Raw genomic sequence first — 8,027 nt, 5'->3', positions numbered from 1 at the left:
AGATAAATAGATAGATAGATAGATAGATAGATAGATAGATAGATAGATAGATAGATAGATAGATAGATAGATAGATAGATAGATAGATAGGCATTGTATATAGAGACAGATAATGTATATAAAGACGTGGAAACAACTTGCTTGTGCAAGTATTGTCAATGGAAAGTTCCGCATACTGGACGCCAGTAGATCTCACGGTTCATCTGGAAGGAATATGCATTTTGGAAGGAATACGCATTCTCTCGACGTCCTCCACCTCACTAATGTGAAACCCCCGCCTACTGCATAATTTGACTAGCATTTAATTCAAGTTACAACTACCCGATTTACAATTATAGTATCAAAGCTGGTGTCTTATTTAGCATACCATTAATTTTACAGCGGAGTTAGACTTCTTTATTTGGCATCGGGTTTTGTCATTTGATGTCAGATTTATATATTTAATATATTTATCATATGAATATATAGACCCCAACAAACACACATTATTATCCAGTTTTTATCTTCTTCGCAATTACTTTTTCAGTGTTCCTTGTGTGTGTGTGTGTGTGTGTGTGTGTGTGTGTGTGTGTGTGTGTGTGTGTAAACATATATATATATATATATATATATATATATATATATATACCACCTGCGACGGTGTTGCCTTCCATTCAAAGGAAATGTTGGCCTGATCGCCTAGCCAGCGGAGTGTCAGCATTCAAAAGTTAAAACACGAGACAAAGCAGAGGTTATTGTCAACAGAATTTCATAACTTTATTCTAATCTTTTTCTTTTTGTGTCTACAGACGCTATTGAAGTTAAGTTCAAGACGGACTGGTATATCCAAAGTATCGCTTGGTGTGTTGCTAATTTCATTTAGATGTTCTATGTATAATTTCTTCAATGAAACCATAATTAAAACACAGAGTGGAGCTTTAATCTTACTCGCACACCCGACTACCCTGTTACCTAACTCATTGAGTCTTACGTGGATATGTGAAATATACGGCATCTCTTCATTTAAACTAAGGAATATAGGAATGTGATTTTCGTTAACGATTGAACATAATTGATCAGAATTTGGTACTTTATCCAGCCATAAGTATTCAGCTTTAAAAGGGTTGAAAAAATAGAACATTGTTTTTCTCAAAGCTGTTAGTGACATAAGTGAAGTGAAAGGGTTTCAACTGAGAGTCAAAACTTAGTTGCATATTCAGCTCGCAGAAAGCTTGCTTATAGTTGACGATTGCAGGCCGCTGGTTATCAAGAAGTCGACATTAATTTAGCTCAAGCCAGTAATGTCTGGACAAATGAGAGACCCTTATCTCTTCTGCCATAATCACGACATTCATTTCAATTATGTTCCTAGACAGTATGATCAAAGTAATCATGTATGTTTTACTTTCATGTAATCAGAACCTAGCAATGATACTCCTATGTAGCAACTTTTTAACTATCGCTCATTGTCGTATTTTAATAAATCGTTTATGCTATTACAATTAAAGAGCCTATATGATAACTGACTTCCAAATTACCACTACTCATGTTGATGGCTGCGTTTTTATAAGTGTAGAGTAAGTCTTCGACGTGTCTAGTATGTAACCTAGTTTTGATTCCATGTTTGAGCTTACCTTTTAAATTTTCAGACAGAAAGGTCACATATTTTTCTGTCCGTTATGTCTATGTCAGAAATCATTATTATTATCGTATGAAGTGGAAAAACGCGTAGTAGAATTAAACTCTTCTTAAACTAAGACAGCGATCCGATTTCCATTGCTGGTTGACGTTATTTCAATGGCTAATGTCACTAATTCACTTAAAAAATCAGAGTGATTATCCGAACAAGGGCGCTCCGGAGTAAGTTACTGGAAAACAGATTTCTAGTTTTAATTTTTGTTTGAACATAATTTTCCTACATATCTAATGGTCTTGGAAAAGACATCATCAATATTGGTGAACTTTAGTACAAAATTATAATTTTGTCGTAGTTGTTTCTTTAGCTCTTGTATCTTACCATTCTGTTTCAGTAGCTGGCTAACTTCTGACTATTCAGTGCAAGCCTCTCTATAAGTGCTACGTCATGTTTCTCGGAAATATACTTAACATTCCATTTCCACCACTAATGTTTTTTCGTTTATTTTTTATAAAGGTATTAGAACAGTAACTTGCCATTCACATCACCTACAATATTTCTGTAATAGGGGGTGTTATGAAAGGAAGTATACTTTTATGTTTGTTCTTGTTTCTCAACCAATGTCTTATATCTATGTAAATTGCTACATGTTCTCTAATATAATGGCAGAAAAAAAAACAATGAGCACAAATGTTCGTGATTTACTGAACGTCCCTTCTTTCTAAGCGTCCATAAACTAGACCAAATGTTTTCTATTATTTTCCCTTAGAATATTTTATTTTGTGTTCTAAGCGTTTATTTCGACCAAACACTAAACTAAGTTTTACGAGTCGCAACTGTCGAGTTATAACAGCCTGAAACAATATCGATGCCAGCATAAATCCGCTGGTCTGCAGTAAATGTTATAGGAAGCGACACAGTTTCCAACCATTAAAAGAATACTTACACGAATGTATCACTGACAAATATAAATGACAAAAATTTCTAAACACTAAATGTAAAATACAGGGCAATTTATTTAAATATTTCTGGTTACTTCAGGGAGAAGGCAAAGAAAAGCAAATCACTGTAAACGGTCACAATATCAAAACGAATGGACAAATCCATACACACACCTAAATATAAACGCGCCTTTATGCATATACACATTAAGAACCAATGTATTTGTATGTAAGTATATATGTGAACGTGTGTGACTGTATGTATAAGTGTGTGCAATTTTTCTGGTCTTTCTCTCCAAGATCTTTAGGTCATCCTTCATCCATTTGACTATACGATCTCCATACCTTATAATACTTACAACCCTTGAGTTAATCGCGGAAATAACCATTCGATTTCAATTTCGAGAGTCTTCTCACCCTACTCAAATACTTCAGTTTTAACTTTTCTTTCTTCTCGCTGTCATTACTATAAAGTGGCGAGATGGCAGAACCATTAGCACGCTAGAGAAAAATGCATAGCAGCATTTCGTCCGTCATTACGTTCTGAGTTCAAATCTCACCGAGTTCGACTTTGCTTTCATACTTTTGCGATCGATAAAATAAGTACCAGCCAAACACTGACGTCGATGTAAGCTGCAAGCCCCCTCCCCCAAATTTTAGGCCTGGTCACGATAGTAGTAGTAGTAAGTATTATTATTATTACTATTATTATTATTATTATTATTGCCACCATACTGTGAAGTCACGGAAATTTGGTGCTCCGTAAGTTGAAATGTGTTTGTAATCTTTTCGGCCTGCTAAAGCGCCGTCTTTTCATTTCTATTGTTGCCATTACATTTCTGAGACTGTTTGAAATTGGCAAGAAAAATTATAAAAAGAGATGGGATTAAGGTAGCTCTAAGCCCTCCATCCGACGTGATAGAAAATATCGCAAGATGCGCGGTAACATACCGTTGCATCAGAGTCAAGTCTCGGCGGGTGTAAAATGCTCCTGAGAGTGAAGTACAAAAATGCCTTGGGCACGTGTGGGAACAAAAGACCCACATCACCTGAGGAAAGAAGTTTGGAACCATTGAGGTGAGATTTGGGACGGAAGAAGAAGCTAGATGTAATTCCGCAACCACTTTGAAGAATGACAACTTTTTCTTAATTCCTAGCTATAGTGGCCAACGCCTTGTCAAGATGAGGGTGCTGAATGTGCTGTTGAAAATATCCATTACCTGGCTAGTGGAGGCCGCCTTGGCAGGCTTAGAAGAAGACGAAGTCATAATATTGGAAGTCAAGAAACTACCTCCTAAGCAAACCTGCTTAGGTATAGGTATGGAACTGATCTCGCAATTCAAGCAGGACCATATCGACCAGCTGCCCGATCAAATCGATCTCCTGGATGGCACTTTCCTGTCAGTGTTCGCAGAGGTAGAAAGCCAAGATGCCACAAATGTGGATTTGTAAATCACTTAAAGGCTTTATGCCCCGAAACAAAGAAAAATAAAGTCCCACTGCTACTAACATTACAAATACAAGTGCAAAATCATAAACAAGTGCTCAAGTCTCCTACACCTACACCCCCCCCACACACACACACACACGCTCACACCTACTGCCAAACCAAGACAAGGAAGGCGTCTACCCCCGGATGCACCGGAAAAGCAAGTTTCTCCTGAATGCTCTTCTTCCCAAACCAACATCAACTGCAATAACGTATTTAGATAGAGTATTTGTTAGGTCAGAGGATAGTGATAGCATAGGTTGTCTACAAATTTAAATTGGTCGGCTACACGGATCACAAATTTGTGATATGCTCAGTCGATTTAGATACGACCCGTAGACAGGGACCCGGTTACTGGAAGATGAATGCGTCCTTACTGGCTTGTAAAGATTACATGGATCGAATTAGCGAACTAGTTAAGCGGCAGTTGACGGGGTCTATCATCAACAACCGATGGTAGATCACTCTAAAGAGGGCGATTAGAGTAGAATCGATAGCGTTTAGCAAAGATTTAACAAGAGAAAGAAATAGATTAGAGGGAGAACAAGTTAGCAAACCAGAAGACGCTATTAGTAAAGGCATCGCGACCGACGTATTAGCAGCGGGAATAACCCTTGACCATTTTTTTGAGGCGAAACACTAAGGGTGCGTTGTCAGAGCTAAGATCCTTGCGCTAAAACACGATGGGTCCGAACGGTAGATACGCGATGCGGAAACAAAACCACGATCAAGTCTTTGACGGATCAGGACGGACAAATGATACTCGGTTCTGAGCAGATGTGCGCGGTTTTCCAGCAGCACTTTGCGTGGCTGGTTGGGGAGGGTGATGGGTCGATGATGGTAACGAACCTAGAAGGCCTACCATGGCTCTCATTGACGGACGCAAGATTCTTTGAAAAGCCGATTACAGGCTCTGAGATACAAGAGGCGATGAGCGATTGCACAAGTCGCAAATTGCCCGGTTTGGCCTGCCTATGAATTCTGTTTTCATCCCAGGTTTGTTTAGCAGCCTCTTGGCAGATTTCTACGGTAACTGGCAGCAGAACAGAAGAATTCTTAATGCTGTTGGCCGGAGTGTGGTAACACTGCAGAGAAAAGACGCCGACAATGGGGACGTGAAGAGAGTTTTCGGCCCACAACACTGCTAAACTCAGTTTAATATTTTGGCCAAGGTATTAGCGAAAAGGTTGGCGCTTGTCGTTGGTAGTCTTGTCGAGAGGCACAAACGTGGGCAATCCCGAGCATGTCCATCAACGGCAAGTTCCACCTTATACGATACATCGTAGAGAGGACAGGGACTAAAGCTGACTTCGGAGGGGGGGGGGCTGATCAATTTAGATCAATCAAAATCTTTCGATAGAGTAGATCATCGCTACTTGGAAGCCGTCCTTACAGCAGCCGTTTTTGGACACGTTTTCAGAGGCACTCTTCTTTTAATTTTGACTCTATATCTTCAATCCTTTCTATATTAATAATAATAATATCATTATTATTCAGTAGTCTTATTCTTATCACGTGCTTTAGCTACACTACTGAGCGCAGCTCTGTGTGCCTTGGGTATGTGCTGTGGTTTGTTGTGGCGATTCTATTTTCATTGTATTGAAAGTATTTTACGTAGGGTGTGTGCTGTACCTAGTAGTGCTATTTTGTGTGTGCTATGTATACTTGTAAGTCCTGGAACTTTTGTTACGTATTTGTCTGAATGTTTTTTTTATCATCTCTAATGCACCTACTATAATAAGAATGGTTTCTGTTTTTAAGTTCCACATTCAAGTTACCTCTATTTCCAAATCTTTGTATTTTTTAAAAGTTTCTCCGTTTCTTTGAGAGAAACATTGTCAGCTGTTGGTATTGATACATTGATTGGAAAGCATTGTTTCTTGGTGATCTCTTGGTGGCTTTGATCTTGTGCTGCAATTAAAAATCCTTGAGTCTCTGCTTTGAGTCCTGTGCTTCTCAGCTATTGTTGAGATTTTGCTTTATCTATTTCTTTTCTGGTTAGTTTAACCAAATATTTGCCATGAAGAGGCTTTTCTTGCCATCGCTTTATCATGATACGCTGCTGTTCCAGTTTTAGTTTGGATTTCAGTTGTTTTACAGCTTTTGTTGATTTATTTTTTGTATTTTTCAGCTTCCTTAACGACGGAAAACAGTTTTTTTTATTTTGTTCGTGTTTCGTGGCCATATGTATCACTTTTCCTTGCCTCTGAAGTAGGTATTTCTGTAATCCTATGGTGGTTATTTTGTAATAGTTGTCTACCTGTATAATGCAGGTTATATTGTAATATTTTTCTAGCTGTATAGAGCAGGTTATTTTGTAATAGTTTTCTAACTTATTATTATTATAGTAAAAAGTATTATTATTATTATTATTATTATTATTATTATTATTATTATTATTATTATTATTATTATTATTATTATTAATAATAATAATAATAATAACAACAACAACAACAAGGTGAGCTGGCAGAGTCGTTAACAGGCCGGGCGAAGTGCTTTGCGATATTTCGTCCGTCTTTATGTTCGAAGTTCAAATTCCGCCGCGGTCGACTTTAACTTTCATTCTTTCGGAGTCGATAAAATAAGTACCAGTTGAGTACTGGGGTCGATATAATTGACTGATTCCCTCCTACGAAATTGCTGGCCTCGTGCCAAAATCTAAAATCATTATTATTAATTTTATTATTATGATAAGTATCATTACTATTCGCCGACTCAGAGCTTGCATAACATTATTTTGCAAAATAATAACCAAACCCTCCTTAAACCACATTCCATTACTTATCAAGAAAGACAGAGAAAGACAAAGACAGAACGTTAAAAACAGAAACATGAAAAATTTGATGTGAATTAAGGAAACATTCTAAAATACTTTTCTATAACGTTTAACTCAAACTTTTTACTCTGTTTTTTTTTTTGCTGTCCCGTCTCTGAATTTCTCTTTCTCCGTCTGAAGAGAACTAGAGATCGAGAGACAGGATGAAGAGAGAGACATGGAGAAGAGAGTGATGGTTGTGGCTAAAAAACTGAAAAACTCGTCAATTCACAAAAGTTTTTCAAACTCCTTCAATAATCACTCATATCAAACTGCACCAGCTTGAATATGCTGGATATATTAGACAATGCAACATAGTTTCTCATATAAGTATAAAATTTAATATATAAGTATAAAAGGCTGGAAGAACTTTTTGCGGACCAGGCAACAACATTAACAGTAACAACAATGAAATCAGTAAAAAATTACATTAAAAGAATTCAAATACAGTTTATCAACAAAGAACATAAATTGTAACGTGTTTCCAAATATAGAAAAGTCATTAAATACACTGTATATATAGCAACAATAACCGATGAGCACATTTATGTTCTAAACATATTAAAATGGTGTCACATGAATGGACGCCCTTTTTTAATAACGTTACTTTGGACTGCCCTTAATGTACTTACCACCTCTCATAAGTAAGGTATTCAAATAAAATATATTCATTATATTAAATACAGATGTCTCCTTAAGCAAATTTGACATTTTAAATTACACATAATATTGTCAGCTATTAAATTTGCCCCAGTGACGTTACTTAAAAATGACAAATTTAAGAAGCTACTCAATAGCGTTTTTCTCAATAGTGTCTTGTGTTTGTCTGCATGTATGTATAAACCAACGAGAAACTCATCTATGTGACAGCCTGATCTGAGAGAATTAGTGGCAAAAATCATCCTAAAATTCAGTTCATTTGTCTAATGTGTGCATATATATGTATACATCAAATGTAAAAAGCAAATCTCTCCATGCTTTATCAGCCCGGTAGAAACAGTAGTCAAATCTCCATCTAATGACCCCCTACTAGCTTGTGTGTGTGTATATATATATATATATATATATATATATATATATATAAATTGAACAAAAACGCAATAGAGGACAATAAAACATTCCGATAGATAGACGATACAAGGCGGACAAGAAAAATAACAATTA

The sequence above is a fragment of the Octopus bimaculoides genome, chromosome 17 (assembly GCF_001194135.2).
Source record: "Octopus bimaculoides isolate UCB-OBI-ISO-001 chromosome 17, ASM119413v2, whole genome shotgun sequence".
In the NCBI taxonomy this organism is placed as follows: Eukaryota; Metazoa; Mollusca; class Cephalopoda; order Octopoda; family Octopodidae; genus Octopus; species Octopus bimaculoides.
This window is presented reverse-complemented; position numbering follows the sequence as displayed.